Consider the following 22,736-nt stretch of genomic DNA (forward strand, 5'->3'; position numbering starts at 1 on the left):
ACGCTTTCCACACGGAAGATATTCCAGCCATTTTACTCGTTTTGCAATCCACGCCACCGGCTAATGTAACCGCAATTAATTCAGATAATTTATTTACAAACTCTAATTAATGTCAAATAAAACTTAATGAAAGGAAACAAGCATTTAAGCTGTACACAGAAATGTCTCAGATTCCCAATTATTGAAAATGAGAAGCGTCCAGTTATGAAAATACTTTTTTCAGTTAGGTAGTCGCACAACTCGATTTAACGTGTCGAGTTTTTTGGTCGATTAGTGTTTCTTGCGACTAATTTTCGAGTTATCACGTCTTGTCACCTACTGGCCAGTGTTTGTTCGACAGTTTTTTTTCTCCCACAAAAAAGTACTTGTCTCACCGATTGTACAGTTAAAAAAGCGGTCCATTGGCCCAAAGAATTCGTACATAGAGTCGTGACGAGTCAATCACAGGTCGATGAACGCCGTTTTAAGGTTTTTAGACCTCGACCGTATTCCAAAGAATTAAAGTTGAAAGTTAATTAGTAAAACAGTGGGCGATTCTCAGATATTTGTCAAGGTTCAGCGTAATTAATTTTTAAATATATTCTTGATTGTAAATCACATTCGACAGAAGGCAAAAAAGCGATTTATTTTATGATTGACAATGATTTATTTTTTGTGTCTTTGATTAGTTTTAGTATAAAGGACAGTGCCAATCCATGTATGGAAGTTGGACCAAGTGCAGCCCAGAATGAAACCATAGTGCATTTTGTTCCTCAGGCCAATAGTAATTTGTAAACCGAAGCGCACTGAAATCTATCCCTGGAGTTAAGAGAAAAAAAGAGTTTTGTTTTGAATTATTTACATACAAAATATCATCGATGTATACGAACTTTGCATAAGATTTCGCGATTTTGGCATTAAATAACACTCGTTATGTTGAACTTAACCATACTGCATCCGTACACCTTACTTTAGTACGAGTTCGACATTCTTTATATGCGATCAAGCGCTGTTGCAGTAGTTTGGTTAGTTGACAGAAGTTAATTATTTCCAAAATTGAGCAAGAATTTTTAGCTTACAATAACTTTAATAATCGATTGTAATACACCAATAAATTGATTTTTTGCAAGGATAGAGAACTAACACTTCTTGCTTCATTTTGGAAATAATGAATTTCTGTCAACTTACCAAACAATTAAAACAGCGCTAGATCGTTTATAAAGAATGTCTAATTCCCACTAAAGTAACGTGTACGGATGCAATATGGTTAAGTTCAACATAGCGAGTGTTATTTAATGCCACAATCGCGAAATCTTATGCGTAGTTCGTATACATCGATGATATTTTGTATGTAAATAATTCAAAACAAAACTCTTTTTTTCTCTTAACTCCAGGGATAGATTTCAGTGCGCTTCGGTTTACACATTAGTATAGGCCTGAGGAACAAAATGCACTATGGGTTGATTCTGGGCAACACTTGGTCCAGACCCTGGCACTATCCTTTTCTACAAATTTATTGCTTATTAAGTTTGATGGAATATGCCTATCAAGCGTAGATATTGTTAAAATTACATTTTATTTAAAATCCTTTCGCATTTTCATCTTCCAGTTCTGTTAAGCAAAAGCTTTCTCCTTCATCGTCCTATTCTGCAGCTAATGAAATTGCAGCTTCCAGCAAATGGCTTCCGATTCAACTTGCGATTATCCGCTTTGTTCTATTTAGAGAGGGCTTTACATGAATCGATTCCAGTTCAGTTTAAGAGGTTGGATAAAGCTGATGAAAAAGAGATGCAGTTTTAATTATTTATGAAACTTTTCTTCTCTCTATTGCTTGCAGTTGTTAATATAGTCCACAAATCACAATACTTTAACAACTGACACCCGTATTCACAAACATTACTATGAGGTCTCACAGTAAGCGTGGACGCACAGGGTGACAAACGAACCAATCACGGAGTTCTATTCAACGCATCCAACAAGGAAATCGAGAGTAATGGCAAAAAATACCAAGAAAAAACAACTGAATATCAACAATTGAAAATATGTCTAAAATATTGAAAAACGGAAAATGAATTACAGCTACAAATATTGTATAAGTAATTTTGTTGTAATTTTGCTCTACATTCATCATTCACGTGTGCTGTTACAAATGTAATTAATGAATTTATTTATAGTACAAAGTTGTAAATAATACTAGTATGTACTAATAAATATTAAACTCGTAACTTCATTTCTGAAGTAAATGAAATTAATTTTCTTTTAAAGTCAATATGCGTAGAAAGGATATGATAAGGAAGACACTTTATATTAGTGCATTGCACAAATATTTATAATATTAAAATTTAATAGGAAGGTAGTAGGTAATAAGTACATATCACGGAATAGGTTAACAAAATTCCGCGCTAAGCATCTTTTAAAGTCTAATTTCTATTGATTTATTAAGAACTAAGATAATGCTATACTACACTAATGCTACTGATAAAATTCCATGTTTTATAACACAGTATTTCGTACGAGCTTTCCGCCCGCGGCTACGCCCGCGTGAAATTTTGTCCGTCACAAAAAATAATTATCGCACACATCCCTGTTTCAAAAATCGGGATAAAAACTATCCTATGTCCTTTCCCGGGACTCAAACTATCTCTATGCCAAATTTCATCAAAATCAGTTCAGTGGTTTAGGCGTGAAAGCCACACAGACAGAGTTACTTTCGCATTTATAATATTAGTATGGATGACGTCAAAAATATCACGTTATCAATTACTGATTTACAGCATTATAATTTATTGTGCTTGTATAATATTTTTTACACTCCAATCCCAAGTAACATTTTACTCCATTTAAGAGTTCACATTTAGTTCCAATGTGTACTTAAAGCATTAGTACAGTTCACTCGTGATGTATAAGCTGTATTATTGCAATTAATTACACCTATACCTGTCTAAGGGACTTATAGGAGTGTAGACTAGTGTAGAGTTATACTTTTATACGATTGTTGGTGTTATAATACTCTAACAACTATTCTTTAGTCAGCCATCTGACTAAGAGCATTATAGGAGGGTAGAGATACGGCAACCGCTGTTTAACGGCCTACTTGTACGATGTTATAGAGCTAGCATTTTAATAGAACACACGTGGTCATTTATAAAGCCAAAGGCTGTTATGTTTACTTGTTTTAGACTGTTATACAGTTAGTAGCTGTAGTAGGACTTGTTTGTGATAATTAAAATAACCTTTTTTTACTATCTGTACAAAAGTGTTTCAATGGTTCGCATGTACACTGTAGGCTGTTAAAAGGACTATATGTGTAGTCCATTAACATCAATAGCAGTTTATTTGTCCACAAGTACTACTCTTATTTGCTTTAAGCTGAACATGAATGTGATATTCTATTACACATTTCCCCAAGCCTGTTTTTAGTTGTTCATGGTGGTTCTGTACATGATGCAGAGGAAAATATTATGCCTGAACCTGAAATTTCCCTTCAAAATATACAGATATCAGAGTGTGATGATTGCAGTTCTAGTGATAGTGAATACCATTTTGATTTGGACAATTATTTAACCTTTCGCAAAAAAAATAAGAACATGGGCTATTGAAAATCGTATTCCTCATTCCGCTTTGAATAAATTGTCAAGCATAATAAACGAATTTAAACCGGGAACACTACCGTCTGATGCTTTAGGTATTCATACTTGACTATTAGTACCTGGGCTAGGCGATTTAACGGACATTAATAATTTTTATTGCGGATCTCTAAAATTTCAGTATTTGAAAGAATTAAAGATACACAATTGACCTGAACTAGGTACATCTTAAAGCTGTACATAAGTTCACATTAGAATAAATTTATAGACATTAGCGCTGTAGTGGTACAAATGTGGAACTTCATATAGATAACAGCATTCTAACAGAACACCATGTGAACCTAATATACGCTCACCGCATTAAATTGGAGTTATAACAGTTCACATAGCCGTATTTCATTTCCACCATTTTGTTCTACATAACCTAAAATATTAACCAAATAAATCTCCAAAATTAATGCAGATTTATCACAAAATTCGCAGATAGAGCGATTGAGTTTTGGTTTCATGTTATAATTAATTACCGTAATATAATTATAATGCCAATCCAATATCAAAAACTGAAAATTGTAGATTTCCTCTCAGCCAGTTTTAAATATTTTAAAATGAATATCGCGTTTTTACAGAGGCGCGTAAATATTTTAGCTGTAAATATGTATACATTTCACGATAAAGTTGCATTCCCAATGGCATTAACATTATTAAGTATTTAAAACCCGTGTTATTATTTGCATAAATGATTATCCGCCCGAGTTGTTTCCCTCTTGGCACTCACGTACAAATACCAAACTAATATTAAAATGTGGAAATAATTTAAGACACACGTGGACTTTAGGTAGCATTGGATTACTTTTGTCGGACTTTATAACTTTGAAAGCTGTGCATTTAGCCACTTGTTACTCTTTATTATCCTCACGTACGTTGTATGGTTCACACTGCGTCCCATATAGTGCCGTAAGTCAGCCTTAAGTACGATGTTACTACTTAAACTGCTATTATAATGCTATTATACTGCTAATGTACAGCCATAGTGAACTTAAGGCTGTCTAATTTGTGCCCAAACTGGTTCTATAAAAGCATTATAGCAAGCAATACAGCTCGTATACAGCTGACATACACAGCTTGTGGAGTACATGTGAACGACTATTGAACTCTTAAATGGAGTAAAATGCTACTTGGGATGATTGTAGATATGTGGCAACCGAGGATTGTTGATAATATATGAGTCCAATCAAATATTTGTACTAATTAATGTTTTTCCTTTTAGCGATATTGACAAAGAGGAAATATTTTGAAGATATTTAATTACGAGTAATAAATCATATCGAATAAATGTTATTCTATTATTTATTTATTGTTGTTTGTTAGAGGCTGACAGTTTTCTCGTGGTAAAATATAAATGTATTACAGTTTTGGTGCCTAGATAGATTTAGCTTTGTGATGGATTGAAATCTTTATATCGAAGTCTAGGCAAGCCAGCAAAGGTGAAAAGGTCTATAAACTTAAACTAAGTACATTAGCTAAAACGGAATCGGTGAATTTACTCAAGGACTTAAGGCACAAACTTCAAACGGAGTAAATTACGCGTTTGAGCTTTGTCCAAATAAAAATAATTCTAACCAGTTTGTTATAATAGAGCTACAATAAAAAAATAAGTCATCGCTCGTATCTGAAATTATGACAAATTAGCGAAAAATTAAGCATCAAGGTTAACTACTCACCATTTCCTAGCGTCGAGCTTTCGCAACGCTCGTATGGCCCGAGCGTACCCACGCGGCGTGGGCGGACCGCCCAATAACCGGAAGCGAACGCCCTAGGGCGACTTAATTAGCAGTAATGTGCCCACCGGGAATGTGGCATAGACAACAAAGACGATAGACAATAGAGAGACGACTTGTTATAATAGTAGGGGTCAATACTTTTAGGTAGGAATATGAATTTGGCGTAATATCAGACGTCATAAATGTTAAGAATTTGCTGATGTAGATGAAAAAAAAACATACATATTAAATCACCTCCTTAACTAAGGTAAGCTTATTTGACGACCTAAAAATGTTTGAGGTTTTATAGGTTACTAGCTTTCCGCCCGTGGCTTCGCCCGTGTCGAATTTTGTCTGTCACAAATACTGTCTGTTTCAAAAACAGGGATAAAAACTATCCAATGTCCTTTCCCGGAACACAAACTATCTCTGTGTCAAATTTCATCAAAATTGGTTTAGGCGTGAAAGAAAGACAGAAAGACAGACAGAGTTACTTTCGCATTTATAATATTAGTATAGATAGTATAGATTTCATAAAATCACCGAAGCTAAGGTTACGTACTTTTCCTCAAAATTTGATGCGGATGAAGACGTCGACAAAGCTATTATCATAAACGTGCAAATAGATAATAATAATGATTTTGTGGCTAAGATGATAATGATGATGATGATAATGACATACATTAATATTTGAACAAGCTTGCGTTCAATCTGCTAACTGCTGCAAATGACCCAATAGTAACAAGTAAGTACACGACGGCTTTACTCAGACATATGGCAACAAATATTAAGCGTCTTAAGGCACTTTAATCGGTACACGTCTAAGCCAAAAATGCTCCTTAATTGTTTTAGGGTATCCAATTAATGGTAACCAATTAGCGGTAATTGGCTTTGCAAGGACTTGTTATTAAGAAATGGATCACGGACGATATGACGGCAACATAATTTGTGTGTAGGTATCCGTTACAGGAAATGATAAGTATAAGTTTGGGCAAGAGGTAGGATGTAAGGATTGAAGGCTTGAGATAATAAGTGTGTTGGCTATAGAACAGATATGGAAATGCTGCAATGTCACTGTGGCCTAATTCACGTAACAAAACTTCAACGACATGCAAGCGATTTGATCGCTGGAGTCACTTCTCGTATTCAAGTGTTCAATCGCCCAATTTTGTTTCTTCCGCGGTATTCACCTATTATCGGAATGAATACGGATTCAGGACTGTTTTTCAATAGGAAGACTTCTAAAGGTCAACGACATTTTGACTGTTTCAAAATACATGAATTATGCCACTGGAAGTTCACAAGCAGTAACTAATATTGGTGTATTGTTAGTGGTTACTTACTAGTTTCTTCATTTAGAATGTCATAAAGCATGACGCATAAAGTAAGGCGATAATTGTCCTCCCATTACCCTACATAATACTCTGAATAAATACTTGACCAAAATTATATGATGCAACTAGTGTAATGTAGGTAAAGTGAATATCGCCAACTGGTTTTCCGACATTTTCAAATGAAAAAGGTAAGTAAGATGAGACATTCCCGTAATGTAAAAGTGACTCAACTGGTCTCCCAACAGTTTCAAACGAAAACCAACATTTACCCCCAACTGAAGTGGTAACATCGGTATAAATATCGGTACACACTTTACCACGTGAGTTTCGGTAATTGCCCGTGATTGCGGCCATCCGATGATTTAGTAATTACTAAGTCAAATTACACTGTCCTTTATTTTTTGTAGGAACACTGTCATTATACGAGTTGATTACAGTAGCGTATGGAAGTAACCCAAATGCAAAGTTACTTTTAAAGAGGAGACTTGGATTAAGGGCACGCACCATACATAAAAGTGGAATGGTCACGGCAAACAGAATCTAGGAATTACTTATGGTGCTTTTTTGTGTTTCGTCTAGCTGTTCATTTTTATAGCAAAATAGCGCCTATTATTACTACAATACCATTAATCTGATCTGACCTTTTCTTAAGATTAAGGGATTTTTGGATCAGTGGGTATTAACTTTGGGTCAAGATTAACTTTCGCAGAGGAAAAGAAAAACGGACTTTAAGCACCATAAGTATAAAAAGTTAAACCTTAATTTTTAGGCAAAGATCTTAAGTAAAACGTAATAGAACGGCTTAATCTAGAAGCACTTAACAAAATCGTTTCTGAAGGAGATAAAACGCCCAAATCTAACGCGGAACACAATGCTGCTATCTATATTAATGTTAACAATGCTTTAACATAAAAACTCAATTAACATAGCAGCTCTGATATTAGACACAATCTCAGATGTTTTCTTGGATTAGAATTGACTTCAATTGAATTGCTTAATTAAGGGAACTTCTCAATTATTGTAAGTAAAACATTATTATTGTAATAATAGTCGTATTGTTACGTTTTTGTATATTATAGAAATCAGAATCTTATTTTTACGATTTAATTGTCGATCATGTACATTCCACACATTGGATGGAATTCAAGTCAAGAACACGACCAGTCGCTTAAATTTCTGTAACCTGTTCGATCGATTCATTAAATTAAAAAACCTTGACTTTGTTTCTCAAAAATACAGAAAAGTGAAGTTTGTGAGTCGGTAAATGGTCAAGTTTTAAAGGCTCGCTTATCTTATGTTGGGCTATAAATTTCTCAAGTTACACAATTTGCTCACCTTTTGAATTTTCCCTTTTCAAGCTTGTCGGCTGCTCTCCACGGGTCACGGTTGCATTACGAAATTTATTGTGGTGTCTTCGAAGATTACCTTTTCTGTAGGTAGGGACCCTTTGATCTTATCATCCAGTATATTTTGTAAGAGCACTGGACTCTTTTGAAGTTTTGGACTACTTTGTACTTATTCCATTAGGGTGGTTATTTGTGGATATTGATATCTACTGTTGAGCTTTGGCGAATATTTGCCCATTGATCCCTAATGCAGCATGCTGACCGTCAATAGCTCCCCATCAATTCTATCTTTAAGGGATAGATGGTCGCGTCTAGTTCTGCTTGCCAAAAAACGACAGTTCCTAATGTGATTCAGATGAACTTAATATTCTTAGATTAAATTTTTTATAATTTGATCTGCCAAAAAAAATCTGGTACTTACCTATTAATTTATTTCTTATCACATAAGAGATGTCTTGATGGGCATTGCCCTATTCGCTGTGCCCTTCGGGTCTTAATAAGTTTTTTTCTACCTACTCACCCACCTATTGCTTTGTATATTATCTTTTAATACCGGTTCCTGCAAGGTTACAGACTTGTCCGTTTTTGTCGGCGTTAGAAAAAGCCGATCGGTCTCACAAAAAATCATAATGATGTTTGTCCATGTCGTCTGTGAGAAATATTGTATGGTTTCAATGGAGCGTATTTGTGGGTGTATTGAATTGACTTCCGAAAGGTTAGATATACCTATCAAAAGACTGATTTTGATGCTTTAATATTACCAACTTTTAATCTCCCTAAAATCAGCTAGAATGAAATGTTTGTAGTTTTCTTTCTTAGGAATTACGATTCTTTTTAAACATTTTTGATTTTTATTGGATCGCGTTAAGTTGTAAAAATCTAAAATATCGGATCCTTGAAAAATTCTGTGATTTTATCCCGAAATTATGTGTAAGCTACTCAGTGCCGGTCTGTAAGAGCTTTTAAATTTTGATTTTATAATTCCCCCTAATTACTTGATTTGCTCAAAACAAGTAGTTTCATAACATTTCGACCAACTGATACGTGTAGTAAGAATCTTTTTTACGACTGGGAACATTTATCGTTATCTCTTAATAATGTAATTGGACTCGAAGACCTTGGCGTTGAGATTATATCGATATAATCGTCAAGTTCCACCGTGCAATTTAATCGATACGTTATCGCGAGTGTTACTTTTCGAATGGGTCACGTGAAACTGTTTACAAGAAAAGAAATCGTTAACTTCTTGTTGTATTTCTTGAATCGACTGTCCATCGACCGATAATGACTGCTGATCAGAAAAAGGTGCGTTACGATTAAATAATTTAGTCTTTTTTTAATTCAAGCGAAACTTAATCAGAATTTAATTTTGATTTGTTTATTTGTTATATCATTCTGGCTCTTAAATATTCTATAGTAGGGTTGATTACCCTACTTGTAGGTCAGCACACTTTCTATTTGCGAGCTACCCGACACGTGTATCAGTTGCGATGTGACCAATAGAGCTTGATCCATTCAGAGGTGTGTGTTCATTCAAATTAACGAGCGAGACTGATAGCTCTTGATTTTTTTTTCAACTATCTAATCAATTAACCAGCTCTTTACTAAGTTATATTTAAGTACTTTCACTTCATTTGGTACTTAGTGAATGAATATTTAACGTACTTTAAGTCCATGACTTTAGTATTAACTTCAGTGAGCGTGTATAAGCTTAAAAGCTTCGAGTAGGTATTTCGTGGAGTATCTAGGTATTATCTATTTCGAATAACTGATCGATACGATTAATTAATTAGTTATTGAAAGAGCTAACATGCTTTAGCGAAATCAATCGTACAAACAGTAATGGAGAATAAAAATTAATCGAAGAAAAAGTTGTGAAGTAAATCAGTTTTGATAAAATAAAAACGTTATGAATTTACGAGTTCGTGTCGTGCGTGTAAATCGGTGAGTGAAAAAAGTTAAATGTGAAAACAATTGAAAATCGAAATGTATTGAAGAAAAAGTTTATTAGTGGCCAGTCACCGAAATCACAATCATAATCTTTCTGACAAAGGTAGGTATTTACTTCTGTCGGCAATTGTTTCAATGAGATATGAGTTTATACTCGAGATAAAAAGTAAATTGATACATCGTTATTCGTTTCGTTACTGAACATGATATTATTTATCCAAATGTGCCGAATGCGTATTTTTTCAACAGAACCGTCATGCAATCCGAGTAGGGCTGTCAGCGGCCTGGCGGTAACCCGATATGATTAATGTTGAGCGATGCCCCCGTAACACGATTCTACGTGTGTGAAGGTGTGTGTCTGCCCTAATAGTTGCAGGTACCGTCAGCAACAACGCTGGTAAACTACGTTATTTGTAAAATCGCTTTAACCCAACAAAAGCGCAAAATTAAAAATTGATACCATGTACATTTTACTTATTATAAAAGCTTTTAATTTATGTGACATCTCGCCCTCGGCTGAGATTATTTTCAAAATCAAGACATGATTTTTCCATTCAGAGTAAAAAGGTACAATGCTGATTCGCTACGGATGCGATGCAAAGGCAATGGAGGAGGAACAAACATAATTTTATTTTGACAATACAAGATTATTGGTTACATTTTGTTTTCGTCTTCAAAATGCGCAAATTATTGCAAGAGCTTTCTGAATCTAAGATAATAATACGATTTATTTGTTTTTCTGCTAACAGTACATTAGTAAAAGTAAACGCGCACTTACTCTATGCAAGCGGCGGATGCGAGTGCCACAGATTCTAAGCCGTTCTATGAAATCATAAGGCAACCGCCTCTAATCTGGTTTTTAATTGTGGGAAAATAATTCCCTCAATTTTTTTGTTATGGCAACGTAGTTAGCAAACGCTGGCTTAAATACCTTTTGACTTTGAAAACATTCGTTACGCATAATTACTTTTGTTTTCATTCCTAAATACGGTGTAACCGTGAAAATTTTAATTATAAACATTGTTATTTTATTTTTCATTGGTCCAATAATTACTTTACGTACTTTTAATATACCTATTTATTATAACAGTAATTTATTTTGTCTAATAATTGTGGAACTTTTTTGTAAATACAATAAGGTAAGCTATCAAGCTTTCCTAGTTTGGTTATTTTGGTCAAAGATTAATGTAAAATTAGATCATCTTGAACCTCGTTCTAGCCTAGTTTTTGACCTACTTAATGCTACTTCAAACTGTCCACATACTTGTATAAATCCAAATTCTCAACGTATAATTCTTAAGTTAATGCTTAACGCTAGACAATTTTAATAACCATGTCCACATACTAGTTGAATTCTGTGTCTTTTGTCATGCCTGAACTGAATATCGTTCTTGCGTGCTAATGTAATGTAACTCGATATTTCTGATAGACCCGTTACGGTAACCGGACCCGACGCACTAATACTAACGAACGGTGGCAGTAACGCGATGCGATTAGAGGCGACCCTAGAAAGTCTGCTACGGGAACATTCCCGGTAATATTCCCGGTATATTCCCATTTATTGTCTAAACTATTATACGCTTTTGTTACGAGTGGGTTCGCCACTATAGTCCAGTGGCGGCAGGTTCAAGTTCGAACAGGTTCCTTGGATCTCGGTTCGGCCTGTCCGACACTGACATCAAATTCTCCAAGGCGGGAATAATCCCGGTAACATTCCCGAATGTTGTCATTGAGTGGGTAATACCAGTGTTCCCAGGAATACGTGGGAATATTGGGTACTAGGAGTACCGTAGGTGGATGTGTGTGGGATCCCGAGGAATGTCCCCATGCAATGGCATGTCTAGATTCGATGCGGGCGCGTGCTGAGTGAACTATCGGTAGAATAGTAGTAATTTTTTTCTGATTTTTTTTAAAGTCCGAATACTCATGAAAAACAGACTATAAACGTAAGATGTTTCAATAAGGGTGATAAGAATGGGATGAAACATTAAGACATAACAAAATAATAGGTAACTTGTTAAGTAATGTAGCATAATAAATTGAATGAAAGAGCGTTATTTGAGTTTACAAAGAATAAATAATGAAATAGAAATACAAATCAGAGTCTGGCACTTTAGCATTTTGTTTTGCTATTTCCTTTTTCATTTCCTAAGCAAATACATTTGATATTCCACTTCAGTTCGTATCTAAGTTTAATTGTAATTCATTAAGTCTGAGATTACTTTGAATAACTTATACGACAAAGGCTGAAGGACGCCGAAGATAATTGAGTTTCTTTTGTCTACTTCGTTCGTTTCAGCCGAATGACGTCCACTGCTGGACAAAGGCCTCCTCCAAGGTTTTCCACAATGAACGGTCCTGCGCTGCCCGCATCCAGGCTCTTCCCGCGACCTTCACCAGATCGTCGGTCCACCTAGTGGTCGCCACTCGAGAACTTTTCTGCCCCAACGGCCATCGTCTTTGTCACCGAATTTGTCAACTTATTAAAGGCGTACTCAGACCACAGGCAAACGTCGTGATTGGTAATGTATAGTTGTTTTAGTTATTTGGATGTTTAACCCGATCGAGTTAACTGCGTACCTGGCAGGCGTGACGTCACATCGGGGCTTTGGTACGGACGGGGCGAACCCGGGGAGTTGTGCGGGTGAGTGCGAGGGAGATTCATGCCAGCGTGGTGCGCAGTTAGCTCGATCGGATTGTACAGACGACAACATAAGAATAATGCGGGTTGGAGATAAAGAACGAAGCTAAGTTAGTTTAGCATAGCTCTCATACCTGGCGCAGTTTTCCATAGTTGTATGCAAACTGCAAACTATACAATGTTATGGGAAACTGCATTACCTCATAAAAACTCATTTATTACGCTACCACTTCTTCAGGACAATAAATGGGCCAGTGCTGAGAAGCAGCGCAAGAAACTCAGTCACTATTGTAAGCCTCTTTTTCAAAGCTATGCAAGCTTTGCGAGCTAAACTAATTTAGTTCAGCTCTTGACCCACAACCCGTATCAAGCTAAGTACTGGAATCTAAGTATTTGTAATAGGTGCGATTTCTAATGAATCTGATTAGTTTCATATGCTACTGCTCGTACCTATAGACTACGAAAACACACTGAAAAGCGCTATATTCTAATATTCTGCACTCCCTTAACACTTAACGTACCTCGTCTTCGACTATCTTAACGGGAACGTTAACTACTGCGCCGTGTATCATCAAAATCAAAATAACCAGACGCGTACAAAACGGGAGTATTGTAAGAATTATCGATACGTCGCCGATTGTGGAACACGATACGATCGACTAATCGATTGCATCTCATTCCGCACCAAACAGGCAACTCAGAATCTTACGGTGAAACAGTTAACGTGCAATCCTGTTTGGCAACAAATGGGAATGTCGTACAATCATCTCATTAGATTACTTATCGAATGGTACCAAATCGCCTGCGATTGAATTAACAACCGATACAGTTAGAACACTAGCGCGGTAACATCAGACGTGTGATCGGGCAGGGTTACCACACTCTGGACAATCTAGTGTGGCAGGAAATGCATCCGTAATAAGCATTTAGCAATGGCAATCACTTTTTATCGACATCACCACCCACACTGACGTTTCTTGAAGACGTAGAGAAGGTGGAATGTTAAGTTAAACACTGTGGGGTCTTATGTAGTTATATTAAGAGCGAATTTTCAATAAAAATGTATAGTCTGATGTGCTTCCCACGCCAGATTGAATCGACTATTGATACCGTTACAACACTTCAGCGACATCTAACGTGTGATTGGACAGGGTTGCTACGCTTTGAGCAATCAGATAGTACAGGAAAAGTATCGTAAAAAGCAATCGGGAAAACTAATCATTTGTCTGACATACATTTATTTTTTATGCATAACAAGGCAGATATTTGACCACAATCGCACCTGATGTTAAGTGGGATGCAGTCTAGGATGATCCATATCTGCATCTGCCCTGTAAGTACCTATTCACTATCGCCTTGAAAACGCCCGGATTATAGTCTTCGGGAAAGACAGCAGCAGGCAACGAATTCCAGTCCCTAGCTGTTCGCATTATAAAAGAGTCATCGTACATCTATACATTTTCAGACTAATCATCTTTTCTCTACACATGAACTACATTTTCAATTAAAGAAGAAATATTATTTTGAGTAAGCATTTGGCAAACACGATTTTATCGAATCAGTGCCTACACCAACGTCCTACAAGTCTCAAGTAGGCATTAAGTTTTCGTAAACATGTTTATTACGTTGAGGTTGGTGAAGCAATAAAAATAGTCTGTGATAGTAAACAATTTCCAAGATGACTCTCGCTGTCTGGACTAACTTAGCAAAAACAGCATCAATAAACTCAATACCAAATCCATGCGGACGACGTCACGGGGTATCTATTTGTCGTACCTATACCAAAACATGTTCCCGAATGTAAGATAAATAAATTTCTGAAACCCGCAACAAAATCGGTTCAGTCGAACGCGAGATAATCGCGGACAAACATACATAATACAGGTCAAACTGAGAACCTTTTTTAAGTCTGTTAAAACAGTCATAAAAGTCATTTTGTTGCTCTGTAAAAAGGTTTTTAAAAAGCGCTTATAGAAAGTAAAGATGTCCCACAAATGAAAAGATCCTAATGTGCTAATCTAATACGTGTTACGAGTGGCCTAAAAAATAAACCGATTTTTTAAAATCGCATTTAAGATAAGAATAAAAAAATCTTTATTGTGACGGATAAAACAAAAGTAGACATAATAATCTTAAAAATACCTATGCTGAATAAGCGCCCTCAGCAAAATTCGCGACATGATACAAATGACATGTCGACCAGCTGATTTTCAGCGGGAACCAATGCGTGATGAGGATTGCGCGCCTTTTTGGTCACATTTGGCAGTTCTTTTTACGAATTTCAAATTTTGAATTTTAAAGAAGGAAAACATAGCTTTGGAAGTAACAACCCTAGTTAGCACAGAGGGCTGTATCAACAGTTTGCGTATCAAATCAATTGCGCTTCCGACGGGGTGAGCGCGACAAGTTATTGGCTTAGCGCACGCAAATTACCGACCCCTTTGAGTTTGTGTGCGTATCTATGGGGTGAATGTAACGGTATCAATCGCGATAACGTGTAGTGATTTTTAAAGGCAGGGTACACCTGTACACACTGAGAAAAATTGTCATTGTTCAATAATAAACCGCTTATAAACAAAAACCATAATTATGGTCAGTAAATTATTTTGTATTTGCTAAAAATACAGTATTACCTAATTTTAAAACAAGGTTTATATTTGAAAGTGACAAAATCATTAAGCTTATACATATACCTACTCGATTATTATAGCATGTTTATTCGTTTAATCTTTTTGTTACGAACGGCCTCTTTTGATAGTTTATGGTTTTATACTTTTATATTTTTCTATATGTCACTTGTCATCTTTCTGTCTCTTCTATATCCCTGTATCCTGTATCTTCCTTTATTCCTCTTTTTATTATATCGCTTTCCCTTCCTTGAGCCTGGGTATCATTTATCCCTTTCTATCCCAATTCCTAACATTTTTGGTCTGTTCACCTGACTGCAAGACTCCACCACCCCCTGACCCGAAGCCAGCACAATTTGAACCACCACGTCACGTCACAAAGTTAGATGAACTTTAACTCTTTTGGTAGCCCACCTTAAGGCCGGTCGTATCAATCTCTCCCGCTCTCTCTCTCTTTTTTCTTGATATTCGTATTCTATCATTGTTGAGAGAGAGGGAGAGATGTTACGAACGGCCTCTTTTGATAGTTTATGGTTTTATACTTTTATATTTTTCTATATGTCACTTGTCATCTTTCTGTCTCTTCTATATCCCTGTATCCTGTATCTTCCTTTATTCCTCTTTTTATTATATCGCTTTCCCTTCCTTGAGCCTGGGTATCATTTATCCCTTTCTATCCCAATTCCTAACACTTTTAATTAAGCCAGGTATAAATCTTCAATTTTATTCTATGTTATAGATGTGGGCAAATAAATTACTACCATATTCTTAAGTGTAGATTATTTATTTACCTGTTACTGTCATCATTTCATATAGCCTTAGATTAGTATTTAAATGAACTCATGAGTAATAGTGATTGGAGGTATATTTTTAATGGACGATGACAAAAACTAAAACGCTGACTTATCTACGTAGGTGGCTTGGAAAATTCCTAAGTAAATACGAATTCATTTGTTTCTATACGTATTTAATTAACGCGCATTATTTTATCGTCTTTTGTACAGTCGACAGCACATAACCATATACATTTTTACTGTAAAATAGTTCTTATTGCAATATCAGTAGGTAATAAGTGTTTAATTTGATGTGCCTCTCGTCCACACATTCAACTGGAAATGTAATTTCTTTGTTTCAACTTGCGATTGTGAGAATGAATTATATTTTATTACTCTTATTGTTTTTATTGAATTGATCTTGTTCACTGTCACAAGAAAGAAACAAACAAGATTTTTATGCGACAAATCTTGTCCATATCACTATTAAGTAATATGTGCCTATATTTCGATAACTATGCAAGTTAACCTAATCTAATCTTCATCTGCCAGGCCCAAAGTATGTCTGGGAGTGAATGCCCTATAAAAAGGGAGCCTTTTTTACTTGCTGTCTATTCAATTAAGTTTCAAAATAAAATTCAAATCAAAAAAGGTTTGGTGGTGGCTACTCTGCATTTTTTATTACATTTGTACGTACCGTAGAACATTCATTGGTATTTCTTCTATCACAAAGTGTTACACGCGTACTAACTGTACGCACGGTCCCGCTATCCATTCGGCACAATAGTTCAATAAACAAACATACACGTTCTCTTAGTTCTTAATGGCATGTGAGAAACTACATCTCATATTGTTGTAGTGAATTAGTTTGTTCAAACACGAGGTACCTAATTAATATGATTTAATTGCTGATGCCTTTGTAGTCCAGTTGAGAGCGTTGGACTCTTTGGAATCAAAAGTTCTGGGTTATTTCTTAGATTGTTATAGGATCCAAACTAATTTAATTCCAACTTACGGTCGGGTTTTTAATGATTCTTTACCAATTTTCAGCTTGCCTGTTGCTGACTTGCTGTTGTTTGTAATTCATACATTTTAGTTGATTTAAAGTACTAACATAATTAAACAATGATGTTTGATGTTAAAATTAAAAACTGACTTGGGTCAAACATTAAATAAATAAATAGCACTAATTGCATTAACTGTTAAAGTACGAACATTTCCTTCATTAATCAACTACAACTCACATGAAGCAATCGATTTTAGTATCGCGTGCGTTCTCGAGTGATCACCATCATTCATCATCTCGTATAAATCGATTGTGAAAATGTTGCCCGATTACGAATAGTTGCCGATTAACGAAACCCTCCCACAAAACGCGGGTCATAGAATTTTATTCACAGAATCGTATGTACAGCGTCAGACTACTAAATGCTGTTGCAAATTAGCACCTGATTCAAATGTATAAGATCTAGTTACTCTAGTTAGTTGCATTGGATATTCTGTCGACTCGATAAGTCGAAGTCATGTAGCTGTTTACTTAGTAAATAACTGGTTTTATATTAAAATAAAAATATCATCATTGGTACCATTCTAGACTCACTTATTATGAATGATGTACCTAAGACATACTTAGATTGATGGAAAGAAAAATTTGAAATTAAAGAAGATAGAAGTGACAAAAACCATACAATACAATATAATCAGGTGGCATCTCCAGTATTGTGCCCAGTCTAGACTAAAAGTCTGCCAATTATTTTTCAGTGCATCAGAGAAGAAAACCTAAAACAATATCGACTATTGGCTCAACATCCAAAGGCTGTGGTTACGGGGAGGTCCCGGGGTCATCAGTAGATTATAACAGGCTTAATTAAAGATTACATTGTATTGCTCGGCGATTACTGTAATATTTGTGTATACTTGGGTAATTCACACTTGTGTATCTGTAATGAGCATCAATTAGGGTATGCAAAACCGAAAGTTTATCAAAAACCGATTTTTTTTTCGGTTTCCAAGAAAAAAAACCGGTTTTCGGTTTTTAATCGGTTATTATCGTTCTACTTTTTTTTTCAATCAACTAGTAGTTACGTACAGCGATTTGTTACGTCCTGTCCGTTTTGTGTTAGATTACATTATTTAAGAGAGGGTTATAACAGTTTTGATAAATTTAGCTTATTCATTAGGCATTATAGGCACATAATGCATAATGAATAAGCTAAATTTAACTCAAGGGATGGTAGTTTATCTCCATTGCAATTGTACGTAATAATTGTCAACGAATACGTTTTTCAACCGACTTCAAAAAAAGGAGGAGGTTCTCAATTCGACCCGTATGTTTTTTTTTTTTCTATGTTTGTTACGCGATAACTCCGCCAATTATGAACCGATTTGAACAAATCTTTTTTCGGCGTATAGGTAATACCTCAAGGGTGGTCCCATTTAAATTTAATAATAAAAAAAACAACCCCCAAGGGTGGAAAATTGGGGATGAACTTTTTTATACGCAATATCTCCGCCGATTATAAACCAATTTGAACGATTATTTTTTTGTTGAATAGGTATTATCAAAAGGGTGGTTTCATGCGAATTTGAAGAAAATATTTCAACCCCAAGGGTGGAAAATTGGGGATGAACTTTTTTATACGCAATATCTCCGCCGATTATGAACCAATTTGAACGATTATTTTTTTGTTGAATAGGTATTATTTGTGTTCACGCATTTGAAGTCGGTTTTTTTTTTTTAAGTTATTGGTTTAGTATTTTGTTAATTACCACCATGTACGTAATGTACATCAAAAACGTATTTGTTTACAATTACGATTGATATAAGCAATATCTTAAATTAAAAAGTAGAATAAAATATAAAAAGCTTTATTTGTGAACGTTAGGTGGTATTTCTGTTAAATTTCAATACACTAAGTACCTATTACAGTAATAAGCTTCTGCAGATATCGCAAATAAATGAGATTCAATGTTCAAAACAATTCAGAAATAAAAACTGTTCAATTCACTCACACATAGGTTAATTATTCACTGCAATAATCACCAACTATCTGAATCGCGGGGTGGGTCATGTCAGGTGGCGGGCGCGGGCGGTATGAGTCTTAAATAATTATCGGGAATTCCCCGTTCAAAGGTAAACGACGGAGTAACCAAGTGACAATGTTGCCAAGTTATAAATTGTAAAATAACCAAATATTCGTCAAATATCAAAATACCCAGGTTATATTATAATAAAATGATATTGCTTATTTATGGAATTTGTTACCTGTATACAGACAGAAAAACCGATTTAAATCCGGGTTTCGATTTTTAAAACCGGTTTTAGAATTCGTCGAAAAAGGGCGGTTTTTCCGATTTTTCGGTTTCCGATTAACCGGTTTTGCATTCCCTATGACAAGCTGTATAAAGCCACTTGACTCAAATCATACCTATTGATTTTATGATACTTCAAGAATAGATGGGAAACGTCGTCAAACAACTTTTCGTAGTTTTTTTGGAACCATCAGAATTTAATTTCACATACTTTCACACATTTTTTTCCAATTCGTACCTATAATATGATTCTAAAATTACGCTTTAGGAATTTATCTTTATTTTTGACTGTTCTGTACACGCCAAAAAGGCAAGAACCTTAGGGCTTGTAAGACTGTTTTACCCAGTTTTGTCGCCATGACTTGACAACATTGTTAACAGCATTGTTGTTTTTGGCCAGGTAGAGGTGATAGCTAATTCCTCTATAGTGGAGCATTCCGTCCGAGTGAAGCTTGCTTCCAATCTTTGGCTTAATCAAATGAAAAGGCCAAGAGCATGCTTAGCGTTTATTTAAACAAAAACTATTTAAATATTTTCCTCGAGACTCGAAGCACACTAAAAAGAAATACAATTAAATGGATTCTCAATGTCAACGGTAACAAATGCAAATGAGTCGCAAATCCGCGATAAAGTTATCGAAATGTTTGAATAATCGGAGGTAGATTGCGAATTAGAATTGTTAATGATAACGTATCGTGTGCTTGCGTATGTATAGACGACAGCACATCAAGTTGAACATAGTGGCATCTTATGTAGTTGGAATAGAGTCGATTCTGCAACAAAAATGGACAGTCTGATGTGATATTAACTGTACATACGACAGCACATGAGACTATAGCAATTTTGTTTAAAAAAATAACTCTATTCCAACTAGGTACATACTTAAGATGCTGCAAGTTTACTTTAACTAGGGAAGAACATGACTGCGTCATAATTTGTTCGATTTGCTTTTATGACTATTATCGTAGGGTGGTCGTAAGTGGATTGGTGACCATTCTGAAAAGCCTGTATTCTATGAAGCTATTATCAAAACTCTATTCCAAATCCAGAAATAGAAAAATCTTTATTTGACATGAAATGAACATGGAAAAAAACAGTGAAAAGTATTTTTCTCCCAAAAAACCGCCCGCTCAATCTTAAAATTAATAGAAAGAAAGACAATCTGAAAGTTTCAGCAGTTTTAGAACAAAATTTTGCTTTATTTGTCGTATGAAAAACTTGAAGTTGATATGGGAAACCCAAAATTTTTCAAGAAAGAGATATGAAAATATACTCATGCCTTCACCTAAGTAACCAAATATCCTCTTGTTCTGTAGGTACTTAGGACGAAACTACTTGTCTCTAATCGACACCTTCATATTAATCACGAACCAGCTGTTACACTCTTGAATAACGAAGTATCCATAACTTAAACAAGCCGCGAACTATCTGATAGATAGTAAACCGGCGGTTTGCGGTAATAGCGCACCTTTATCGCTAACCAGGCTTTAACAAATTAAGGGCACATTACGTCACTGTAGCTTGGGGATTAAGTAAGGGTTTGCTATTCAGACATAGAAGCTCGTTAGATGGTGATGCAAATAAATATCTATCTATCTATCTATCTACCTACTCAGGTAGTTTCTTGTGAGGTAAACTCAGTTTAATAATATTGTTTTGGTATTTAAGTTGCATCTAAAAACTATTTTTTTTTTACTTGAAAACATTAAGATGAAATTGAACATACGACCTGTCAAATGCAGGGTGACTGCTCTAACCACCGAGCTATTTGATAATTTTATTATCTACCTCTGTTAATTTTTATTTAGTATCGACAATCTGTATAAAATGGAGGTTTTTAACATAGGTAAACTTTCCTGCATCGGCTACTGCAATTTCTGTTTGGCTCAAAAGTTGACTGGGAGAGAATGCCTTACCGCAAGCGCAATAAAGTTTTGAATAAATTGATCAGCATTTTTAAATGGGCTTGACATTGACTTGTAATGTGTGCCTACCATATTAAAAAGTACCGGTCCTATTGGAAAGCTAGTTGAAATACTCAAATCGAGACCCAGCGAGAACGTGTTCACTTAACTCGATTCCATTTCCATTCGTCGCGGGTAGGCACAAGTAAATTAAAAACCTCCACACCTGTGATAAGGAAATCACGTTCCACCGCAAAACGCGATTATACAAATATTTCCTAAGAACGTAAACACAGCACCCGCAACAACGTGTTTTTGCAAAGACTTAGGTGCCAATCTTAGATTAATAAAACGTGCCAATCTTTACTCACCACAAAAACCGTCGCAGAAGAAAAAAATCCAGATTTATTGCACAGTAAGAAAAACTAGTTTCACACACACACCATCTATGATCGATTTGCACTGAATCCACTTAGTTACACACAAAAGCACAGACCGGAGCGTTTTTTAATCGCGTTAACTTCGATTAAGGCGATCGAAACGCGCGGCGTCACCCGATTAGAGCGTGCACGTCTGCTCGCACAGAGTTATCACCCGCGACTAGCGACCGAACGGACCGGAGAACGGGTCGCCACGAACGAATGAACGAACGAGAACTCGACCCCAGTATCATTGAAGGCCGTTCTGAATATGAATGAGGAAAATTAATTTTTTTCGTGATACCACGTGGTACGTCGTAAACATAGGTACTTCGGAAGAAGCTTTTGGAATTGAAGTCACCTACTTTCGTCCGCGCGGTGTTTGTAGAAATGATAAAGCCGCGAGAAAGGTAAACATGGGCCGGTTAAACTGATTTCTCGGGTTAACACATAGGGTTTAGTTTCAAAATTGCTTGCCAGTTAACGTTTGCTCAAGTGTGCTAATCTAGTTTGTTATATTCACACATTCATTGACAGAGCTGAATCGTGTTTATAACACACGCAATGTCATTATTAATTTACGGATGTCCAGTGTACCAGTAATGTTTATTAAACTCAAGAAAGCGAGACATTATAAACACACAATAAACATTGATCAGTATGTTCACCCCAAACTGATCTGCCATAGATAGTCTAGAACTCTAGAAGTACTTACAACAATTCAAATGACACAGTGGTCGTGCAGTTTCATTGCTAGAAAGCGATTTTTTGTATGATTGCAAGAATGTTTATTGAACAAGAAGAATTGACATTCTTCTTGAAATTCCTGTAAGAACTGGAAAAAAAACTTCGTTTAAATTTCCAGATAGGCAAAGTAGTTAAATCACACAACAAGGAATTCGTATTGTATCCGCATTAGAATTTTGAATGGTTCAAAAACGTATCGTTAGAATTGGACTCATTTTCGTAATTGTGATTTTATAAAACCTTTTGCTATTTCGTATCTAATCACATAATAATACGTTTATTGGTCAAAGATCTTACTACTCATCCTTATGTTACAACAACGCGTTGAATGATTGAATATCAATTCCTATAACCAAT

The 22,736-nt window shown here is 35.5% G+C and overlaps 1 protein-coding gene across 1 annotated transcript in view; it reads right to left on the reverse strand.

Moving 5' to 3' along the window:
- LOC135073507 (SH3 and multiple ankyrin repeat domains protein 1) overlaps nt 1-21,807 on the reverse strand; it is a 163,865-nt gene extending 142,058 nt beyond the window's left edge. Inside the window, exon 1 of the mRNA XM_063967692.1 lies at nt 21,585-21,807. The gene's annotated coding sequence lies outside the window, so the exon portion shown is untranslated. The remainder of the gene's footprint in view (nt 1-21,584) is intronic.
- Between the last annotated feature and the right edge of the window lie 929 nt (nt 21,808-22,736).

This window comes from Ostrinia nubilalis, chromosome 7 (assembly GCF_963855985.1).
Source record: "Ostrinia nubilalis chromosome 7, ilOstNubi1.1, whole genome shotgun sequence".
Classification (NCBI taxonomy): Eukaryota; Metazoa; Arthropoda; class Insecta; order Lepidoptera; family Crambidae; genus Ostrinia; species Ostrinia nubilalis.